The 24,234-nt window shown below is 41.9% G+C and overlaps 1 protein-coding gene across 1 annotated transcript in view; it reads left to right on the plus strand.

Annotated features, from left to right (window-relative positions):
• The first annotated feature begins 3,560 nt into the window (after positions 1 to 3,560).
• SGCD (sarcoglycan delta) overlaps positions 3,561 to 24,234 on the plus strand; it is a 420,649-nt gene continuing 399,975 nt past the window's right edge. The window contains exon 1 of the mRNA XM_080989006.1: positions 3,561 to 4,335. The gene's annotated coding sequence lies outside the window, so the exon portion shown is untranslated. The remainder of the gene's footprint in view (positions 4,336 to 24,234) is intronic.

Genomic DNA, 24,234 nt, shown 5'->3' on the forward strand with positions numbered 1-24,234 from the left:
TTTACACAAGAATGGGACCATATTTTTACTTGACTTTGCATCTTCTTCCTGGAGCAATCATGAATTGCATGCAGCTATCTGTAAGGAAAGCTCAACACCTCAAGCTCCTGTTTGTTGGTAGGAGCTCTGCATGATAGAGACACCCCACAACTCAGTGTCCCAACTGCAGGGGCCCTTACGGATGCTTGTGTGCTAACTTTTCTGCATGAATAGAACTAAAAGCTTGGCCTTACCTCTAAGTCCACATAGGTGGTATTCTACTAATGAGCCCTGTGAGCACAATACTTTCTGCTTGTGCGACAGGACTTCCCCTCTCCCCCATGCCCTTCCCAAATCTGCTCCCGAGGTTTGAGGAAACCCTAGAACAGAGCAGGTGCTTGGGGGGAGGAGAGAGGGAGAAGATCCTGTTGTGTAAGGATAAATCCTTGTGCTGACAGAACATTCACCTTAGTGTTTTGGTGTTATGCAAAAATAATGCACATATAGACTCTTCTTTGCATCCAAATTACTGAAGCAGCACAGATTGCTTCAGAGGTCCTCCGTTTGGTTTGGAGCACTTCAGAAAGACTCCACTTCAACTCATACAAGCTCTAAATATGTCCAAAGTGGTCTAATTTGATTTGTATTTCTCCAAATCTGCTGCATATCCCTAGTATCTAGAACTTGCAACACAGAGGTGGCTCTATTAAGTTACAATATTTCATGATGAGATACTAGTTACATCCTGATACCTTCACTATAATTCCACAGTCCTACAGTATCAATGTCATGAGTATTGTCATTGTTATAGTCATGGTTTATCATTGCAGTTATTGCTTCATAATTCCCATCCTCATAATAATGTATTTTCTACATCATAATTATCAACAAAATTGGGTAAGGTATTTAGGATATGAATGTGGAATCCATGTTTTATCATTCTAATTGTAGACATGATGTGCAGGAGATCAACCATAATTTATGTTATTGCAGAAAGTCACCAAAGCTTACAAACATAGTTGGATGAGTAATATTGGACTCTACAAAGTGGAAGAGGAGACAAATCCATTATTCATTTTCTTGCTAGCTTGTAAACTGGGCCAAAAGTATTTGTTTCAGCTGTGTTAACATTTGTAGAGTTCCCCTGGCCATATGCTGTGCAAACAAGCCTTTCCAAGACTTCTTGTCCCAGACAATTGTATTCAAGGAAAGGTGTTTTTCAGTTCCTTAAAATCTTTCCTTTTTTGTTTTTGTTTTTTGAGGAAAGAAGAATTTAAGTGTTCCTAGCAAAGGCAAGCAATCCGTAAAACTCTTTCTAGATTGACTCTGGTAAGGTTGTTCAGGTCAGATCAATCAGTTTGCTGGCTATTCCATTCCCATTGTCCTGAATGTACAATGTGCTAACAGAACAATTATAGTTTCAGCATCAGCAATACTGAAGACAGCACCGCTGGACTATTTTTCAGTGACAATGTATGTCACTGAACTATACACAGTTGGCTGTTTCCTGATTTGAACCTAGGAACACATATAAGGTTGTTTCCTCTTTAGTTACTAATTTGGTAAAGCCATAATTCCACCTCACCTAACAGCTATCTCTTCCTTCTGATTGCTAAACATTTACCAGTACAGTACACTCACTTTAATGTTTCATCTAGTCCAACCCCCTGCAGTGCAGGAATCTTTCTCCCAATGTTGGGCTCAAATTCATGACCCTGAGATTAAGAGTCTTATGCTCTATGGACTGAGCTATGATTTGCATCCAATGTGTATTAAGTGCTAAGTGTTTTGAGACCAGCAGATACTAAACAGAAGAATTGTCTGACACATTTAATAAACTATCCTTTATATCTGGTATGCTACTCTAAAGAACATATTATTAAAAATTATAAATAGCATCAAAGAGAACAATGTTATTTTAAACAGTTTGGTCATGGAAAGAGATCTAATAATTTATAGACATGCTAATCATTATCTCTTCCATTAAACTAGCACAGAAGTTTGCTTCAGAGGTATTATTTAATTTTATTTCTGGAAATACAAGTTCAGAGACAAGGCTGTGTTCAAGTCTGCCTGAACTGAGTGATGCTCTAAATGCTGTTTGTGGAAGATGCCAGTGTAAAGACTTACCGTATTTTTTGCTCTATAAGACTCACTTTTTCCCTCCTAAAAAGTAAGGGGGAATGTGTGTGCGTCTTATGGAGCGAATGCAGGCTGTGCAGCTATCCCAGAAGCCAGAACAGCAAGAGGGATTGCTGCTTTCACTGCACAGTGATCCCTCTTGCTGTTCTGGCTTCTGAGATTCAGAATTTTTTTTTTCTTGTTTTCCTCCTCCAAAAACTAGGTGCATCTTGTGGTCTGGTGCGTCTTATAGAGCGAAAAATACGGTAATTGCCTGTAACAGGCATCCCACATAAAAGAGTACCTTAAAAGCTGGGACCAGTAAAAGAAAACACATCATAACAGCTGTTCAAAAACCTGAGCAAATAACATGGTCTTCACCTTACACCAAAAAATTCCCCATGGAGGGTCCGGGCACCCACAAATTTTGGTGCCAGGGCCATTGATTCTGCATGGCACCCATGGTTCCGGGTGCCCATGGTCACGGGGCCAAGTTGGCACTCTTGCTTCCAAGTGTTTCTATTTTCTAGGGCCAGCCCCAGATTTACAGAAGCCATTTCCCTGGAATATCCTGCTTTTCCTTAGGACATCTCTATTTTCATCGGAGAAATATTGGAGGGTATGGTAGGTCGTCCCTGTTTTCATCAGAGAAATGTTGACGGGTATGGAGATAGTCGACCCCTGAGCCATCTGAAGGCAGTCCTGTATAGGGAAGCATTTTAATGTATAATGTTTTATTTTGCTTTTATATATGTTGGAAGCCGCCTAGAGTGGCTGGGGCAACCTTGTCAGATGGGCGGGGTATAAATAGTAATATTACTATGTATTATGGAACAGGATGTCGGAGGAATGTGGGGGGGATAGGCAACATATGGTCGAAACGATGCTGTGAAGTAGTTTTCAGCGACTAAAAAAAAAAAAGTTAGGCTAACATTTTAAATGGCTAGAGCTGGGCTGGTAAGTACGCTGAGATAAACTTAGTCAAGCGCTACCATATCCCGTGCTTGTGTTATTTTATTTTATGAGGAAATCCTTGCCTCAGCTTCCACTCGGGCCGGTGAGCGCGCGCGAGATTAGCTTGAGAGAAAAAAGGGGCTCGCCAGGTGCTTCCCTCCGCGCGCGCGCGCGCGCGCGCTACCGAGAGGTAGCGCTTCGCTGCCCTCAGCATCTTGCAGCTCGAGGGCCGCGCCGCTCGGTCTCTCCTCAGCTGCTTTACTTCGCAAGGCTCAATTGGCGAAGCGGGATTCCTGGAGTTGGCAGCGAGGGAAAGTCCCGGTTCCACAGCGTGAGGTAGAGAGCAGGCGCGCGCGCGCGAGAAAACACCTTGCGCCGCCCCTCCCCTCGCTATTCCTTGGCCCGTTGGCGCGCGCGCCAACACACACACGCGGAAGACGCGGCACGTGGGAGGCTCCGAGGAGGCTCTTCTGTTGCTGCCGCTGCTGCTGAGGCGAGCTTGGCGTTCGAGCCGCCGCTGCCAGCGCTGAGCTTCGCCAGGAACCCCGCGAGCACGAAGCGAGGAGAGAGCACTTGGAAGCGCCGGCAGGGGAGGGCGCGCAGCACGAGGGAGAAGCCTGGCAGCACCGAAGTGAGGCGGAGGCAGCGGCGGCGGCGGGAGGCTCGGTGGTGAGGCGAGCGGGAATCTCCCCTGCCTTGCCTTTCCCCACAGCTTGCCGGCCAGGCGGCGGCGGCGGCAGCTGCTACTGGATGTGCGCTCTGCGGCGCAATGCTTCGCCGCGCAGGGAGGCGGCAGGATCCGGCTGAGTCCGGCACGCGCTGCTGAGCTGAGGCAGGGTGCCGGCGGAGGGAGAGCGGGGGGAGCTCCGTGTATGCAGCACGCGGCCCGGAGAGGATGCCCCGTCCTGTGCGCGCCTGAGGACTTCTCCCGCCGGGACCTGGCGAGGCGAGTGCTGGCCAGAGGAGCCGTGGCCAGGCTTGGCTGCCCCGGCTTCGTCAGCTGCTGTCCGGCGGTGCTGGCTCCACAGCAGGAGGCACCATGATCTCCTAACCGGCTCGGGGGAGTCTGGCTCGCTTTCTCTTTCTTTCTTTCCTCCCCCCACCCCCTCCGTTCCAATGGAATTACCCGCCACCGCCGGCTGGAGTTGGAGCTGCTGAACTCGTGTTTGCTGGGCGAGCTCCAGAGCGCCGGCCAAGAAAGGAGTGCACGTTTTGCTCCGTCCTGGATGCTTTCAGAGGGGATCGGCTGGAGCTGGCAGAGCCTCGAACCACAGGGGTGGGGTGAGTACCTCGCCTTGAATGGGAGGAAGTTGGGGGAGGAGGAGGGATACAAGGCTCTCCCTATATCCCCCTGTAGTAAATGACACACACCCTACAAAGGCATACACACTTCGAGCTAGATCCTAGTGCATCCATCGTGTTCCTGCTGTCCAGTTGCACTAAGTTTCTTGGGATTTGCAGTGACTCCCCGCTTGGCACATTCTGGCGTGGTGGGCACCATGAAAAGAGAGCAAAAACTGTCTTCCTGCTCTACCAGGCGGCTCCTAAAGCCGTGTGTGTGCGTGCGCGCGTGCTGGAGTGTGTGGCTTCCTGATTTGCATTCCAAGAGGGAGAAGCGAGTCTCTCATGAGCACTGATGGGATGTTGTAATTCTCTGTGGTGAACGCCATCCAAAGGCATTTTCCAGCAAGCCTTGTTCCCAACTTCGCCCCTTAGAGGAGTTTGGAAACAGTCGTCCTGGGTTTAGATGACAGTGTCAACAGCAGAAGTAAAAAGCTACATGTATAGTATGAGTACAACAAGTCCATGGTCTGAAAGAGAGGTCATTGCATTGGTGAGCAAATCAAAACTATCACATCGCTACCAGAGTAAGGGAACTCTTGACACAGGTGCCTTCCCCCTTTTTAATTTGAAAAGGCTAATCCAGGTGAAGAGATTCAGGCAGTGGTTCTAGTTGCTAGCCATCAACAAGTGGATTTTTTTTTTTTTTTTTACAGATGGGCAAAAGAGCTTCCTTTCCAGTAGTGTGCCTGGTTGAGAAGTGTCATAGATTCAGGCTGCATCTTAGCAGAGGCAAATAGAAAAGCGTGACTTGCCTATCTTTTTAGTTGTGCTCATATATGTGCTGTCTACAGATGCCACATTTCTGATGGTGCACTGCTGTGAAACAGAAAACACTCAGCTGAATCTCTTTAATTGTCTTGGAAGGGTGACACAAACTTTGGGGCAGCCAAGCTGCCATTTAGATTGAAGGGATGGAACTAGATTGCAGACAAGGAGTTTCATAAGTGTATGTGTGTGTTTTCTTGCTTTCAGAACAATGTTATGCCGCAGCAGTAACCATTCTTGGAAAATAATAGCCTTTCTGTCATAAAATCTCTCAACCATGAATTGTAGAAGTCTGAATTGCTGACCATTTTTTTGATAACACACCTAATAATTTTCTGATGTTATACTGAAGTTGTAGTTGATTCAAGAAGATTGCATGTGAAATGTAACACCAAGAAAGTGTGTCATAGTCTTTTCTTTATTGTTGTTGTTTGGTAGAGTAGCATAGTAAAGAAGGGAAAATGATACAAAATACTGATTTGTAAATCAAAATCTCAAAACATTTAGGGCTTAAGTATAAATATGCTCAGGTCAGTTCATTCTATTCTAGCATTTCTGGATTTTTGCTTTGTATTTCAGCCGTTGTCTGTCATTTTAAAGCATGACAAGATCTATGTTGAATTGTTTTGGTGAAATCTTGCCAAATGGCTTAGAAAGTACGTATAATGTCAGCACCATACCCAGGCAGCAGATACCGTTATTGGAATAATAGTGGTAGAGTACTCTTGTGGAGTAAATGATTTGTTTTCACCGAAAAGTTGTAACAAGTGTAGAAATCTTGTTGCACACTTTCCCTTCAAAGAGTCTTGGCAATGCTCTGTGAAGGAAGCACCATTCATGCTGGTTTTGTGTTAATTCTTCAGCCCATGACCATTGTATTTGGTTAACAGAGCAATCCTAACCCCTGGTTTGTGCTGCTGGAGGGCTTAAGAATAAGGTGGGAGTGTTCCTGTGCCATGTTGTGCAAGTAGGGAGGGTGGGCTCTGCCGCCGTGAAGGCTCTCACTGTACCTGCCGGAACTGTGGTAGAGCACACACTACTGCCAGTGCTGTTCCATCATAGCCCCCTGCCCCCCCACCAAAGGAGCATAACGGGGATTGTGGGGTTGTGGGTGCAGCAGGGCTGCCAATGGATATGTTGGACCCAAAGCTGACATATGTATTTCTTGGACAGGAGCTGGCATTGCAAAAAATAAAACAACTGCCCCCACTTTCAGACCTGGATGGTGTGAGTGGTAAGGCTTTAGGTCTTCTACTTTGTTCTTCCCTGATGCTCATGGTCTTTTAACTACTCACCAAGTTTCAGAAGTTATACTGCATTTGTCAACAAAGGATCTTGGCTCTTTTTCACAACTTTACACCCTGATGGATCTTTGGATGAAATCATGAGTAAAATACTATTGGCAAGTAAAGTGTTCAGTTGACTTTGAAGTCAAAATGCAAAGGAGTGGTTTATCTTTTTTATTTTTGTAGTAGTGTGGCTTAAGCAGAAGTTGGCTAACTCATCTTTTTTCCTTTTGCCTCAAATACCTTTGTTTTCTTCAGGCTCAGTTCTTGAAAAGCCCTTTGCTTTTGGAATAAGGACTTGGGCATTCGTTCACAATTTTAGAAAGCATTATATATTTGTTTTAAAATGTGTTGTAGCCCTATCCTTGATTGTTCTAATGTTTACTCAGTAGGGTTTATTTAAAAATAGTTGTGCATAAGATCACAGCCTTAGACGTTGAAGATACTCATTATTGTAACTGATCCCTTTTGTTTTGGCTTCACTGATTATGTATTGTGCATGTTTGCTGTGAACTCCCACTGAATTCAGCTGCATATACTTCTAAATAATTATGTTTAGAATGCAGACGTAGTTATAGTTCCAGCGGAACAGTGGTGCCTTCCTGGGTGCAATGACACATTGCCCATGTTGCAGCATTGATGGGAGGATTTGGAGGAATCCTTACCAATAATCTGACATAGATTGCAGAACTGGATGAATGCTGCAGAAGCATTTTCTCTACCCAATCTCCTATCATCTCTTTCCCAAAGATTCTGTGACTTTAGGCTGTTGCAGTCAGACTGGCGATAGCACACTCCGTGTTGAAGGCTACTTCTATTGACATAGCAGAAAAAGTTAAATGTTTAAGCTATCATTGGGCTCACTTGAAGACTGGCTAGTTTAGGGCAGTTTTTGTGAAATGTTTTCCTTGCCCAGTGCAATGTGGTGTTTATGGTACAGTATGGCAAAAAGAAATGGACTAAATTCTGCTTTACATCTGTGAATATTAATCCCTCGGCTACGCTTTCCATTAAACAAGCAAATGATCGTGCCTGAGAGCTGATTCATGCAGCCATTTTTTTTCCAGGAGGCATGCATACTGAGGCTTTTTTCAATCTCGATTTGGGCATGTTGATTTTGTGCATGTTTGTTTTGATTTGCTGCATCCTGAAATATCTTCTCAGAGGATGTTTAATCACAGCACACTCTGTTTGATCTGGAAAATAATGGTGCTCTCTGAATACTGGCTCAACAAACTAGCTGAGGACACAACTCTTCATCCATTTCTAGCCAAGTTTAAATCCTGTTGGATGCTGGGCAACCTTTAGATGAGTTGTTCTAAAGTAGAGAATGACATACAACAGACAGCAAGCTGTATTGGCAGCAACAAGGTCTTAAATCTCAGAAAAATGATTTAGGCTGCGGTCATATGCCCATGTAATCCACTGGGATTAAGTGGGATTAAATTCAGTGGGATTTACTTCAGAGTAGACATGTAGATTATTGTGCTGTTACAAATTAACTGATTAGTCAGATACCACAGAATTTAGGATAGCAGGGATTGATACTGAGCATATTCAAAACTCATATCCTTAGAATACCAATTAGGACCTAGAAACATTTGGTTGTAAATCCTATAGGAATTTGTTCCCTTTCTTCAGCCTTTCCACTTTTTTTGAGAATATGGGCTTTTAATCACTTCAGTTACGAAAGCTCAAGGTCCATATAGATAACTGAGGTGTGACTGATATATATTGTGTTCCAGGACCCATTTAGAAGTGCTGCATTGTTCCCCAGGCTTTTTGTTTATACATTTTTTCAGTTTTGTGTTTACACATCATACTGTTTCCATCATACATTACACAATGGTGAGGGTCCCCTCTTCTTTGTGGTTTAGGATGAGAACAGGCTCCGGCTTGTGGGCTGGATCCTGACATCCCACGCGAGCCATTTTGACTGGGTAGGGCTGCTGACCAGCAAGTCACAAGCTGTCATATTGCTGGCAGGTGATCCAGTGTAAAGAAAATCCCAACAATTTTGCAGGAGCCAGTGATGCAAAAGCATTTACAGTTTGGGGTAAAGCAACTAATGAACCGAATTGGCACCTACATCAGATCTAATTTAGTCCATGGCCTGAAGGATCAGCACTCATAGCTTAGGACAGGCATAGGCAAACCTGGCCCTCCAGTTTTGGGACTCCAACTCCCAGCATCCCTAGCTAACAGAACCAGTGTTCAGGGATGATGGGAGTTGTAGTCCCAAAACATCTGGAGGGCTGAGTTTGCCTGTGCTTGGCTTAGGATATGGAAGAAGGTAAGATGAGGGTCTCTTCCCAGAGGTGGTGTGTAGGTTTTATTGAAATGCCTCATATAGAGGTATCTTTTTTTGAACCAGAGTAGGACCCTGGTGAGGCTTCATCTTCAGAGAGATAACAGCTGTGCCTGTGCTTTGGAGTTAGCATGGTTTAATGTGGCTTGTGTGAGGGGCTACAGCTGAGGGTTTTTTGCTGCTAATTCTGGACAGGTGGTTGTATTTTATTGTTCAGCTCTATTAATATGCTTTGTTAGTAGGCTGTTTAATATTTAGAGCAATTTTGAATTCATTGGAATGAGAGGCTTTTGATGGTTTGATTGTTAGACTTATTTAAACTTTACTGAATTGTTCGAAATGAAGTGCTAGAAATGAGATTTTATCTTTTTGCTCCATACTTCATTCTTATTAATGTATTACTTTGCTGTGTGTCTAGATTCGGTCTCAGTATTTTATTTTGCTGAGCTTTAGTATGAATTGTTAGTGGATTGTCTAGCCTTAGTGTTTTTGGCATGTCTGTCTATTTCGAAAGACAATGGAGTGCTGTTTGTGGAGTCAAACAGCTGCATTAGCAGCACAGAAGTGACCTTCCTGAGGTGCAAGTCTGGGCACTGTGTATGGAGGTCCTGGGCTGCCCAGATGACAAGACCTGCCAACCCCCAGCCTTGCTGATGTGGGCCAAAGGAAATCAGAGCAATACATTTGGCACTAGCATGGCTACAGGAGTCACCACAAGGAGCCACCCAACCATCTTAGGGACTCTACTCCAGATTTGTGTAGGTTTTACTCCTTGCCTTAGTGTAATACTGAATTTATTAACATGAAATGATTTCATGCATCTGTTGAAATATTGGTCCGATGTTGATATTTCACCAATATATTTTGAAGTGTTAATGAATGGTATTGGAATGTTGCTCTTATAATTTACCAGGAGTTGCTTTGGGTGTGATTTACCAAGAAAAGTTGGCATACAAATAAACTTTGTATCTAATATGTCAATTGATTTTTAAAATGTAGCACAACAACATTCAACAGACATATTCTCAGTTCCATCTTCTCCATTTTGGTTTTCATATGTTAATGACTTGAACTTCAGATTTGGGACTAAAAGAATACATTCTCATTTTGCTCATGGATCAACCATATTTCCAAATAGTATACTAGTGCATTTTGGAAAACAAAGGAAAGAGATAACTTAGAAATTGTCCACATGTCATGCTTTTTTCAGAACATCCTGGATCTATACTCAGAGGCCCATACAAAAAACCCACACCTAATGATTTTGATTGTTATTTATGTGATTGTTTTTACAATCAATTTCAATTTTTTAAATTATCTCAAAATGTTTAGTGCAGGTGGGTGGGATTCACCTGTCCACCCTCATCAGTAGAAGTCCTGTGCAAGGACTTCCACCTGTGCAATGGGGCTTTCCCCATCTCCTCCCCCAGCACCCCCTTGGTTCACAATGGTGGTGTCAGGTATTGTATCATCTGAAAAACAAGAATTCTTGCATAGACAGAATGATTGAAAGAGTGTTACTTTCCTTATTTGAAGGGATAAAGTTGACCATGAAAGCTTACAAAGTTATCTACAATAACTAGTGGGAAGGAAGTGTTGTTCCCTATAACTTAGGGATACATATAAAATACTGTAGCTCATCTTAAGAGTTACTGCAAAGGGAATCCCTGTTCTGGACCTTGTGGTAAGTAGAAATCCATTTGCTCTCCACCACAAGAATGAGTTTCAAAGCTTTACTGGAAATAGTCTTAAAATAGTTACTTTGAAATTAATTACTTTTTAAATTAATTACTTTTAATTCTTTATTTATTTGTAACACATTGCTGTTTATAACAAACAAGCAATGTGATTCAGACTTCTTTTTAGTCCGTAACACAGGTCAATAAACTTTCCTTTCTCCAGCTCCAGAGGGAGATCCTAAGCAACTTGCTTGTTCATCATCACTGAGCTTTAAGGACTGACTTAGAGCTAGGTTCTCAGGTTTCACCTTCCAGAAGAGAGAACTGTTTGGGTTTCTGGGATGAGTCATCAATTAGCTATTCCAGCCTCTCCTTGCTGCATTTACCTAGAGACAGTTTGCCTAATGCAAACCGCTTTGCATAACATTTTAAATGCAATGCATTCAAACATTGCATTTTTTGTATATTAAACGTAAATTTAACAGCTCAGTGGTACAACTCACATTTTGCATGTAAGAAGTTTGGGGTATCTGATTAGCTACTTTGATAACAGGATATTTGACTAGATGGGCTTCTGGCATGATCCAACAGGGTTCTTATATTCTTAAGACTGCAATTTGTTCAATTTCCATTATAGAGGTTATTCTTGTGACTTCGTGGTTTTTTCATGTTTGTCAATTCAGGAAGTTCAATATTATTCTCTATAATATTTAATTGATAGTATGTTGTACTTTGACTTGTGTAGAAATGCCTCGTGAGCCATGGGCTTGCTTGGAAGTCTTGATTCTCTCAAACCATGAAGTATCGTTCTTCTTTTTCCCCTGAGTGGTTGCACTTTCTGCTCCCTGTTGAGCAATAGCCATAATTTACCTTCAGCCCAAATTGGCAGGCTGCATTTAGTGCTTACCCTCCTAACCAGAATTGGAAACCATGGCTTGATTTATTTATTTTTAATTCTTTATTGAAGGGCAAGTGCTTTCCACAGTCTGCCAAGTGAGGCGAACTGTGGCTAACATTAAACTGGAAATGGGGAGGAAAGTCATGGGTAGAATGAGAGTGCATATAGTTTGGAGAATCAGCCTCTGCCCGTCACAGGATCAAGACTAAATTGTTTGTGTACTAAAATACTAAGTGACTGGGTGCCCTTTCTGTAGAAGAAAAGTTCCTCCTTCATCATAATCAACTTATTGTGACTGCCGGGAGGAATGTGTATGTCACTAGTTCTTATATGCCATGGGTAGCTGGTAACAAAACCCTGAAAAGACAGCAAGCTTTAACAGGGCTCAGTTTTAAAATGAAAAACACTTATTCGGGCATTATTAAAATAGTAACTGACAAGCTGTCTTGTGTCCCCACCCCACACCGAAAGTTATTGACATGTTACTTTAGGCAGTATTGAAGGCAAACTTTGATTTATGAGGAAATTGAAAATGGTTAAATTCTTATTTTAGGAATAAATAGAAATGCTTGACATCGCTACTCTTGCAGGCTCAAAGTAACTAGCAAATAATACATTATTTTTATTGTGATAACTGACATTTGGAAACTCTTGCAGTCTAAACCTTTTGTGCTTCATTTAAATGTTGAAAAAATGTTAAGATGGACAGTTTTAACATTACAATGGTAGAGAGGTCATGTCCAAGTACATGTCTGATGGCATGGGGCAGTGTTTCTCAACTTTTAAAAACCCATGCCCCCTTTCAGCAAACAAAAAATCCCATCCCCCCCCCAATTATTTTATTTGACTTTCCAAACAGACTTTCCAAACAGTGACTTTAAATTATATATAAAAAATGGGTGTAATAATAAAAATGAATCAAAGTGCTCAATGGCTTTGAGGGCGAAGGTCATTTTTTCCCTAGAGCTGCCAAATTATAGGAACACTACTTTGATCCCAGGGACCCGGGTGGCGCTGTGGTCTTAACCACTGAGCCTCTTGGGCTTGTCGATCAGAAGGTTGGCAGTTCGAACCCCCGCAACGGGGTGAGCTCCCATTGCTTGGTCGCAGTTCCTGCCAACCTAGCAGTTCGAAAGCACACCAAAAAGTGCAAGTAGATAAATAGGTACTGCTCCAGCGGGAAGGTAAACAGCGTTTCTGTGTGCCGCTCTGGTTTCGCCAGAAGTGGCTTAGTCATGCTGGCCACATGACCCGGAAAAACTCTGGGGACAAACGCCAGCGAGATGAGTGCCGCAGCCCCGGAGTCATCTGCGACTGGACTAACTCTCAGGGGTCCTTTACCTTTACCTTTTACTTTGATCCCAGCCCGCCAACTCACTGGCATGCCCCAGAGTGACAAAGTCAAGAGGCTCATAACTACAAGTGTTGTGTTCTGATGGAAAAAAAGGGCCCAACTGTCTGTGGAATTATAATATGCCACCAAAAGCTGAGTGGAGCCCAAGACCGGCTTTTTAGTGTTGGCTGCAGAAGAAGGAACACAGGTTAAGTGGAAAGGAACAAAAATGTGGCAATCTTTTGCTGTGATTCTGCTTTGTAAGTTAATGAAAGTGAATACAAATAAATGAAAGTGGTATTTTAAATTTTTATAGAAAATTGAATGTGTTCTAAGGGGAAGGTAGAAGTCAAGCTCTTTTCAAAATGTCAAGGAATCCTTATCACAATCACTGTCGATTTCACTCTGCTTTTCATCTTCACCCCCCCCCCAAACTAGGGCAAACACACAATGTTTGATAAAGATTGTGCAGCAGTTGAAAATATTTTTAATTCCCTTCATAAGTAATAATGGAACACACAATACTTTTCTCTACTTCTTTTCAAACTCCACATTCCTTAAATAAAAATGCAAAATTTGTTCATAGGTTTGCTGCTGTTGTTAAAGAAATGTCCTTTGCATATTTGATACCCCCTTGTTAGAAGCAAACAGCTATCATATCCAACTGATTATAATGGCAAGAGACACACCACCATAATGGGTTGGGTTTATTCACTGCTGGATAATGAAATAATGAGAGTTAAAATTATGGCTGTTGAGGGCTGCAGCTACTGCTGTTTGAAGCACAGTGGAATGTATAGGATGAATAGGCATTCCTGTAAACTTTGTTTGGCTAAGAGGCTAAGAGTTAATTAAAAGAGAAATGCTTTGAGCTGTGGACTCCTTTCCTGATAAAAAGCATTTCATAAAACTCTGTCCCACTCCAATAATTTCTGAAGTCTTTGAAAGACATGCATGGGAAAATGTTTTTCATTCAAGCTTTTCAATTGAGGCTTGCTACCAAAAATAAGACTTAAAGCTTCATTCTGAAAACTGTAGCCTTTATATGTACAGTAAAAAAAAAATTGTGACAACACTTCATACAGTAGGAAAATCTGTAAAACCAGGTATGAAAGGCTTTGCCTAATTTGGAAAATAAGGTACAAGGGATTTCAAAGTTGGCTTTTCTGTGTGATATTGAAGTGAAATCAGCTCCTTGCATATTCAGTCCTCTGGTGAAATTCAAGTCTGTGCAAAGCTGCAGTGTGTCACTTAAACCTTGTTTTCCTGGTCCAAGTTGTGTTTTAGGACAGGCCACTAGGATTGGAATGAAATTCTCATCCTTGTTAACATTGTCAGGGCTTGGAGAAGATTTAGCTCCAAGGTTAGTCATATAGCATGGTCTCATGGTAAAGATCAATGTGGGGAAAATGTGTATCCAGCTGGAAAGTCAAAACTTTCTTTTGAATATAAAATAAGATGATTAATATGGACCATATTGCAGGAATGATACAGGAATGACCATTATCTAATCTCATTTATATATCTCTGCAATCAAGTTATGACTGTCTGAGTTAAACTGTGCACTCTTTTATGCAAAAGTTTATGTAGACGTTTAAATAATATTGTTAATTGCAATATTGTAGGACATTGAAATGGATGTGCAACATATGTATTTAATGATAGGGTGCCATGAGATTCTCTCATCAGGAAACCACATTGTTAATTGTAAAGCACAATGTCTGCATGAGAAAACAATCTCTTCATAAATTTGAAGACACAGATGTGCACCATAAATTGACCTTTCAAGGGCCTAGTGAACATTTGGCTGTTGCAATCTTCTCGTTGTCAATTTCCCTTGCTATTCAGGTTCATTGGTAAAGGCTTGGGACTAGAGTAATTAATTGCCACAAAATTATGTTTGTTGAAGATGTGATTGCAAGTCCTGGTACCACCTGCTATGTGCATTACATAATTTCCCACCCCACACATGGTTTTTATTCATTTCATTTTATTAGATATTAAAAATCAGTGAGATTACTTTGAGAGTCATCTGCCCAAACTAGTCTCTCTCTCATATCTTATTAATGAGAATCAGGGCCAATATCAGTAATGTGGCATGAAGCCCCACATGCTGTTACAAGCTTTAATTTTACACATAGCCTAAACCTCAAAGTGATTTTGCCTTCGTTTCATGTTAGAAATAACAAGCTTTTTGAGAATCTCTTTCTCCTCTCTTCTGGAAAAAAAAGATACTTCTGAAATAAAAACCACTGACATCTAATGATATCATCATAGCTTAGAAGGAATGTGTATCTTGGAGGCTTTTGTGGAAATTAGCAGAGGAAGGGAGAAATAATTTAAAGCTATGTTTCTACCTGGTGACCTGGTGAGAAAATTAAAATATATGTTTTGTATGAATATGTTGTGTGTGTTGCTTTGAGGGGAGAAACAGAATTCCTTAATTTCCAAAAAGTATTGTACCGATTGCTTGAAAATAAGACAGTTGTGAAGAATTTGCATCAGATAGACTCTGGCTTGGACCCTGACTGGGCTTCCACTGACAGGAGTGTTCCATGAGTGGAATTGTGGTCATGTGGTGCTCATAAGTCTGATCCCCTTGCGACACACCAAAATCGGTTCTGAAGGGTTGGGCCAGCAGAAGAGGCTCTGCAAGGGAAAGTGGGAATTGCTGATAGTTGGTTCCATCCTCCTGCCACAGGGATCCTTCATGTTCACAGATGCCCAGTTAGGATGCAAGCCTATATATGCAATGAATGAAGAGAAGAGAAGAAGGGTATATTTAGACATGGGGATTTTTGTCTTAGTCATCCTAGTGATGGTACTAGCACAATTTGACTAGACAGCCACCCTCCAATACATGGAAGAGAATGGGGACAGAGCTAGCATGCTCGGCACCAACCACTCTTTAGGTACAGGTAATTTCCCACTCTTGTCAACCTGAGGAAACCTGATGTGTAAATGGTAGCGCTTGTTTGCAGATGACTTGTGCAGCTTCAATGAACAGAGCATTTTGTTAGGGTTTTGCTTCTTTACCCACAAACATCTGTGGCCATGTGGCTTAGTTGAGTATCACTCCTTGTCATTTTGGCTTGAACAGAGAACCTTGGAGACTAAAAGTGTATTGTAGGCTTCAATAATTTCACCAATACTGATTATTTTATAGAAAGGTAGAAACCATATGAAGAGAAAAGGTTGGTGGAGGCAGTCATAATGCTAGATAGATAGATAGATAAATTTATTGTCATTGTCCGTATATACACAGTATACACAACAACGAAAATCAAACACCCACCCAAAGACCGGGTTCACATACACATTTGCACGTATCTCCAACACTCTCATCCTATTCAGACATAATCTATAAAAACATATCATACTCCAGAATGTAACATAACCTATTAAAGGCATAACATAACCTAAAAACCTGTCTCATTCCTTCCTACTCCCTGCTTGCTATTTCTTGCAACTGGCCCTGAGATCATTATTTAGTGCAATCAGAGCTCTTGGATAGAAACTATTCAGAAGGCGTGTGGTTCGTGTTTTCATTGTCCTATATCTTCTGCCCGAAGGCAACAGTTCAAAGAAGTTGTGAGCAGGATGGGTGGGATCTCTCAGGATATTGTGTGACTTCTTCAAAGTGCGAGACGTGAAGATCTCATCCAGGGTTGGTAGTTGGAGCCCAATAACATTCTGGGCAATTTTAATTATTCTCTGTAAAGCTTTTTTATCCGTTTCAGAGCTGCTCCCATACCACGATAATATACTATAGGTTAAGACACTCTCGATGGTACTGTGATAATAGGACAGAAGTAGGTGCTGAGATAGATTCAGTCCCCTGAGCATTCTCAGGAAATACAACCTCCCCTGCACCTTCCTCACAACCATATTAATATTTGCAGTCCATGAGAGGTCCTCAGAGATGTAAATGCCCAGGTATTTAAAACTACCAACCCTCTCCACCTCCTCGCCATTTATGTGCAATGGTAAAAATACACTTTTCTTTCTCCTAAAGTCAATTATGAGTTCTTTGGTTTTTTTGGTGTTAAGCATAAGATTGTTTTCTTTACACCATTGAATTAACCCCTGTACTTCTTTCCTATAAGCAGTCTCATCGTTCTCACTAATGAGCCCCACCACTGTTGTATCATCCGCAAATTTGATGATTGTGTTGGACTTATACAGTGGGGTGCAATCAAATTTGTACAGGGAATAGAGAAAGGGACTTAGCACACATCCCTGAGGGGCTCCTGTGCTTAATACTAGAGTAGAAGAATAGTAAGGGCCCATTCTCACTGTCTGCGGCCTATCAGTCAGGAAATTCCTTACCCACAGACAGATCTTCTGATGTATACCCAAATTGGTCATTTTAAGAAATAACCTGTCTGGCAGAATTGTATTGAAGGCAGAACTGTAGTCCACAAACAACAGCCTTGCGTAGGTTCCCTGTCGTTCTAGATGACTCAGTACAGTATGGACAGCGATGCTGCAAGGTCTCTGATCATGGTACCTCTTATAGGTGCCAACTTGGATAAAATTTTACCCCCTAATTATTTCATGGGGGGGGGGGGCAAAGGGCCACATAGAGTTGGCACCTATGGTACCTCTAATCCTAAAGGTAGTACATAACCATCATGACCAGTGGCCATTGTTGAAGTCACTACTGCACACATGTTCTCACTTAACATTTCTTATGCTGTGATCATGGTAACATACCCACACCCAAGTCAGTGGGTTGAATTGGAGATGTCTGGAATAATCACAAAACTTTTAAAGCAAATTTAAACCACTTTATATCCCATATTCTTAGCAACAATTATAAGGGTGCTTGCTGAGTGGTGTTCCATAACCTCCCTTCTTTCTTTATTTTGTAAAATGTTCAACTTACAATGCTATCAGGGCATATACCATATTGGCCTGAATATAAGCCTCACTTTCCCCCCAAATTCTGACTGAAAAGTTAAAGTGCAGCTTATATTCACGACCTTATGCGGCCAGGAGTGTGGCAAAGCGGCGCCCGCCCCGTGCATAGTTCACCATTCTCTCTCCCAGAGCTGGGAAGGGAGAGAGTGAGGAAGGGGAAATGCCCCCAGCAATGCAGCGCAGCTCCCCCCCACCCCACCAGTAGGCAGCCAGGAGCAGGGAGGAATGGAGTGGCTTATATTTGGGTTTTTTTTCCCTTTTCTCTCTCTCCCCCCCCCCAATTTTAAAGGTGCAGCTTATATTTGGGGTTTTCTTTTCTTTTTTTCTCCCCCCCTCCAATTTTAAAGGTGCAGCTTATATTTGGGTTCAGCTTATATTTGGGCCAATACGGTAGTTTATCCATATTGAAAGAATGGTAAAATTAAACTACCAAATGTCTGAACTCATTAGGACTATTCTGTCCCCATCAACCTCTGAAAATGGGAATGGAAAAATAATTTAGCACTTCCTTAGCATAAACTCCATTTTGGTTTTTTTATTGTTATTATACCACTTGAAGAACACCAGGATGTGTCTGAGAAAGTGTCCAGCATGGAAACAACAGAAAGAAAGAAAGCCTTCTGACCACCAATACACAGAAACACTAGACAAGATAAGATAACAACAGTAAATTTTACATGTGCAAAAAATGTAATAATGAATTAAAACAATACAACTACAATAATAAAACACTACTCACATAAAAAACAAACTTCTCAGTAGACAACTACAAGTGACAATCAACTACATATGATGTTGTCACAAAATATTGGTGGATAGAATAAATATAGTCTATTGATAAAGGCTGTGAATAGTCACAAGCATTCTAATGAAAATAACTACTGAAAATAGCTAGATTTAGCTGAAAAGTTTTCTTCAGTGACATTTCTTAACATTTAGAATGGCTACATCAAAATAAATCCAGAAGTTGTAGTTGTTCAAACTTATTTTTGTTAAATTGCTTATTGTTTTAAATCATACTTCTAAGATTGCTTTTCCGTGTCCTGTATTCTTCTTTAATTAAAAAAACAACCCTTAATCCTTCTGACTGAAAATGGCATTTACCATATATTGCAAAAAAATAAAATCTAAAATCCTTCTCCACTCAGACAAGTAGATCTGCATATACTCTGGTGTAGTTTAGATAATCACCTAAAATGCAAGTATCTGTTCAAAAACAGAATGATTCAATTTAAAATAACCCGTAAGCTTGTCCTGTATATGAATAAATGAATTAATGTTCATAAAAAGCCAGTTTTTCATTATAAATGGAGCACAGCATATAATACAAAAAAATGTAGTGATCTTCTGTGCAAGCCAAGGGAGCCTCTCATTTCAGCCTGTGAACAAAGCCTGCTTCTCGCTGGTTCTGAGAAGAGCAATGACCATCTGTCCTGGGCAGGGAGGGGAAACTGATGTTAGGGACTCTGCTCATCCCAGCTGCTTCCCCAAGTCTTGTCCTCGTAGCCTTGAGGATAAATCTTTGAGCTTACATAAGGTGATAGTTAAACAAGGATTTTGATTTGCATATCAAGCAATATCATTCTGTGGTGTCTGAATTCCACACTTTTCAGAAATTGGTTCAAAGAGATTTGAATGCTGCCTTTGGCAATTTCCATGTAAATGTGACTTGAAGCAAGGTTCCATTAACTAATTGTTGGCAGTTTGGCGGAAGTAGGTCACTGGACTTCTTGATACATCGCACTTGGATTCTAATCTGTTGCTTTTTTTTTTTTTAACTGAGGCACAAACTGAATACATTATATGTGCCAGTTGGTGGAAAGTATCACCAATTGCCTCAGGTCTCCCTCGGTTTCATTCCACTTGTATAAATAAAGAAAGCATTGCACTGGTTTTTCACGCAGCAGGGCTGATATTGGCAGTGGCACCTTGTTAAAATGAAGGACTGTCTATCTTATTACAGATAATGCGAGACAAACTACATTTTCTGCTTTCTGACAATACACTCTGCAGAAGATAAGGCCCTGAGAGAGTTATGTGTGAGTTTACAGTCCCTTTAATACCGCCTCTCGAAAACTGCAATATTTTAAAGAGTATTTTTGTTTGGAAAGGAGGGAATTGGAAAATGGACCTGCAATAGGAGAGTTATTTCATATGATAAACATGCCAAGCAGAGAAGAAAGTTCAGTGAAATCTGTGTTCATAGGGAACAATATCATCAAAGTGATTTGCACTATGAGGATCCCTAAGAATTTCTACCTTTAATTTAGTACAGAAGCATCTCTTTTACTAGAGCATTGTTACTTTTTCAGATGGCTGTTGCAAGGCTTTCTTTATCTTTTATAGTAAACTGGCAGTAGCCACATGAGCCAGTTAGTCGAAAGATGACCCCAGCTGTGACTGCCCAGAGGTAGATACACCGTCCCCTGAAGCATCCTTTATGACACAAAAATAAAATTTCATTATACAGAAACAACTTTGCTGGGGAAGCAACTCCAAGGGACTCAGAAGGATGGCTTCACATGTTCCTTTTTCATAGAATCATAGAATTAGAAGAGATCTCGAGGGTCATCTAGTCCAATCCCCTGCAATGCAGGAATATGCAGTTGGCCTGTTTGGGTTAGAACCAGCTGCCATGGTGTTATCAGCACCACACTCTAAACAACTGAGCTAACTGCTTGGAATTTCCCAAGTGATTAGTTTGGGAATTAGCGCTGCTCAGGCAAACAGCAATATAGCCAAGAGCATGGGTTGGCAAACTAAGGCCCATGGGCTAGATAAGGCCCAATTGTCCTCTAAATCTGGCCCACGTACGGTCTGGGAATCGCCGCATGGATCGCCAGCACGTGTATCGCCAGCGCGCATGTTCTTTCCCTCTCCCTCACACGGCGGCGGCGGCACCTCCTCCCTCCCTCCCTCCCTCCCTCCTGGCTTCTCCCCGTCCTGCCTAGAGGAGGGAGGCGGCTGGGCTTTGTTGCTGCCAGCCCCTCTCCGGAGCCCTTTCACTTCGCTCATCGTCCTGCTGCTGCCGCCACCAGCCCCTGCCACTTGCAAGACACAGGAGCCGTGGTTGGCTGAGCACCCCTCTCGAGCGGCCACCATTTAAAGCAGACCCTCTCTGGAGCCCTTTTGCGTGCTCCTCATCGTCCCTCCGTCGCCGTTCATTCCCTCCCCAAAAAATATAGTCTGGCCCCCACGAGGTCTGAGGGACAGTGGACCGGCCCCCTGCTGAAAAAGTTTGAGGACCCCTGGCCAAGAGTCAGGTTGTCCACCTCAGCTTGTAGCACCTCTTCCGCTTGTGCTTTGAGTGAGGTTTGATGCCTGTTTCTGCTGCTGCTGTTCCACCCTGCTCCTGAAACACCCCAGACTGAAGATTTGCCCTGCCTTTCTATGCACTCCTTTAAAAGGGCTTATTCTACTATCACCTCAAGGGCAAAGGTTCTCTTTTTACTCTTTTCCTGCAAGCAATGAATTATTTTGTTACAGAGGTGTTTTTGTTAGGTTCCTATTGTGAAACAGTTTTGTACTATATTGTCTTCTGTAGAGGGATAGTAATGTATTGTTGATGTTTAATGTATTTGTTTTGTTGCTTTTGTTAAGTGCTTTGAACATCAGAAAGTAGCATAGGAATAAAGTGACTGATGGACCAAAACTAGCAATAGACCAGATTCAGCTTGTGGGCTGCCAGGTGACCACTGCTGCTTTAAAATATTTTAAAATATCCAGTGTGCTTTACACCTGTCCTTTTCTTCCTTGTTTATTTAGAAACTCACCATTTCTTAGGTCAGCAGCCTTGTAATTTCTTCTTTTATAATTGTGGCACAAGCTCTGTCCAAATAGCATCTTACTGTATAACTGAAGTTTTGCTATTGCTAGTTGGACTATTATTATTGATGCCGGCTCAGATGGTGCTCCCTCTTGATTTACATATCAACAGGAAATCTGAATAATGTTTGGGTTGGAGAATGTGTATATGTTTAGTAACTTAAAGAAGCAACTTTGAAGGAAATGTGAGAGGAGGCCTCACATACGCTGAATCCAAGGACATGTTTTCTTTATTCCGTTGTGCACAATATAGGCTGTAGATAATTGGAAACACTTTTTGTTTCCTAGTTTGCTGTATCGCTTTTTTGTGTAGATCTGGTGGGGTAATCTTGATGAAATACGTCTGTTTTTCAAAACAAAGAACCTCCTGTTGAGATTGAAATCTTCTTCCTGTTTCTGAGCATACCTTCATCATCCTGAGATGTTAGCTTAGGAGTTGTCCTATTGAATTAATTTTTCTGGAGGTTTAAATTAGTAAGTCAAGCATGGGCGTAGCCAGGATTTTTGTTGGGAAGGGGCATAACTTTTGTTGCGGGGGAGGGGGCAGAACTGAGCTATCTGTGATGCAATTGGTCAGTTAGTTAAGTATATTTATTTACTTGATCGGGGGTGGGGGGAATTCTGGCTATGCCCATGAAGCCAAGGAGAGAAGTTAAAAAAATGGGGGGGGGGGGGAGAAAGAATTTGTCACTTCCACTGCTGTACATCATGTAACAATGGTGAATCACAGCTCTGCTGCAGAGCTAGGTTAAACCCAAGACACAGAAGGGCTGTGTCTAGGAATCCACAGTGTTGAGGAGGGCACAGGGAATGCATTCCCTGTTGAAGAAACTACTTTAGAAGTCACTTATATATGGTTACCCACCCCATATTCTATCCTTCCCAGGAATATTGTGTAAAGTATGGAGAGCAGGGGCCCATTTTAAGATTTCTCCAGGGGTTCTTGTCCAGGGGATTAGCTGAAGCTCAAATCTAAACTGCTGCAAAAACTTCGTACAGTGGTAACTCGGGTTACAAACTCAATTTGTTTCAGAAGTCTGTTCTTAACCCGAAACCATTATTAACCTGAGATGCGCTTTCGCTAACGGGGCCTTCTGCTGCCACCGTGCCACTGGTGCACGATTTCCGTTTGCATCCTGGGGCAAAGTTTGCAACCTGGAGCAACTACTTCCAGGTTAGCGGAGTTTGTAACCTGAAGCGTTTGTAACCTGAGGTACCACTGTATTGGGCTTGAGTTTGGTGCTGACTGGGTGAAATTTTATGTCTTTGCTGAATTCTGCTGGGATAAATTTGATTTAACCATCTACCCAGAGTGGTAGTTGTGGTGCATTCTGAAAGTTTATAAATATATTAAGATGATGATAGCCTGTGAACTTGGTGGGAGGTTGTGGACTCTCCTTCTTTGGAGGTTTTTAAACAGAGGTTGGACAGTCATCTGTCATGGATGCTTTAGCTGAGATTCCAGCATTGCAGGGGATTGGACTAGAGGACTCTTGGGGTCCCTTCCAACTCTACAATTCTATGATTTAAATTGGCATTCATTGTAAGCCTTTTTGTCATATATGTGGGATGTAAATGAGTCATCTGAATATTTTTAAACACATTCACAAAACACTCTATTAAACAATTGTTCTTGAAGCCAGGAAAAATTCCCTAGTATATAATTTAAAGAATAGGATGAGCACATTCTTAGATTATTTCCCATTGATGTTATTTTTATTTGTGTTTATTGCTTTTCTCTGATTCTTTCTGTCAGGCCAACTCTGGCTATTCCCCAGTCATTCCTTTCCCATCTTTGTGCTCATGGGAACATACTTAAAAAAAGAGTTTGTTTAATTTTGGATATTTTTGTTAGTGTTACATCAGTGTTCTGATAGCTTTTTGAGATAGCAGCAAATACAGATGGGTCTATTAGCTGAACTATTTAAAATTTTAAATGATGATGCTGTCAAGGTGCTACACTCAATATGCCAGCAAATTTGGAAAACTCAGCAGTGGCCAGAGGATTGGAGAAGAACAGTCTACATCCCAATCCCAAAGAAGGGCAGTGCCAAAGAATGCTCCAACTACCGCACAATTGCACTCATTTCACATGCTAGCAAGCTTATGCTTAAAATTCTACAAGGCAGGCTTAAGCAGTATGTGGACCGAGAAATCCCAGAAGTGCAAGCTGGATTTCGAAGGGGCAGAGGAACCAGAGACCAAATTGCAAATATGCGCTGGATTATGGAGAAAGCTAGAGAGTTCCAGAAAGACATCTACTTCTGCTTCATTGACTATGCAAAAGCCTTTGACTGTGTCGACCACAGCAAACTATGGCAAGTTCTTAAAGAAATGGGAGTGCCTGATCACCTCATCTGTCTCCTGAGAAATCTCTATGTGGGACAAGAAGCTACAGTTAGAACTGGATATGGAACAACTGATTGGTTCAAAATTGGGAAAGGAGTACGGCAAGGTTGTATATTGCCTCCCTGCTTATTTAACTTATATGCAGAATTCATCATGTGAAAGGCTGGGCTAGATGAATCCCAAGCCGGAATTAAGATTGCCAGAAGAAATATCAACAACCTGAGATATGCAGATGACACAACCTTGATGGCAGAAAGTGAGGAGGAATTAAATAACCTTTTAATGAGGGTGAAAGTGGAGAGCGCAAAATATGGTCTGAAGCTCAACATCAAAAAAAGAAGAACATGGCCACTGGTCCCATCACCTCCTGGCAAATAGAAGGGGAAGAAATGGAGGCAGTGAGAGATTTTACTTTCTTGGGCTCCATGATCACTGCAGATGGTGACAACAGTCACGAAATTAAAAGACGC

This window comes from Podarcis pityusensis, assembly GCF_964106645.2.
Source record: "Podarcis pityusensis genome assembly, chromosome: 2".
Taxonomy (NCBI): domain Eukaryota; kingdom Metazoa; phylum Chordata; class Lepidosauria; order Squamata; family Lacertidae; genus Podarcis; species Podarcis pityusensis.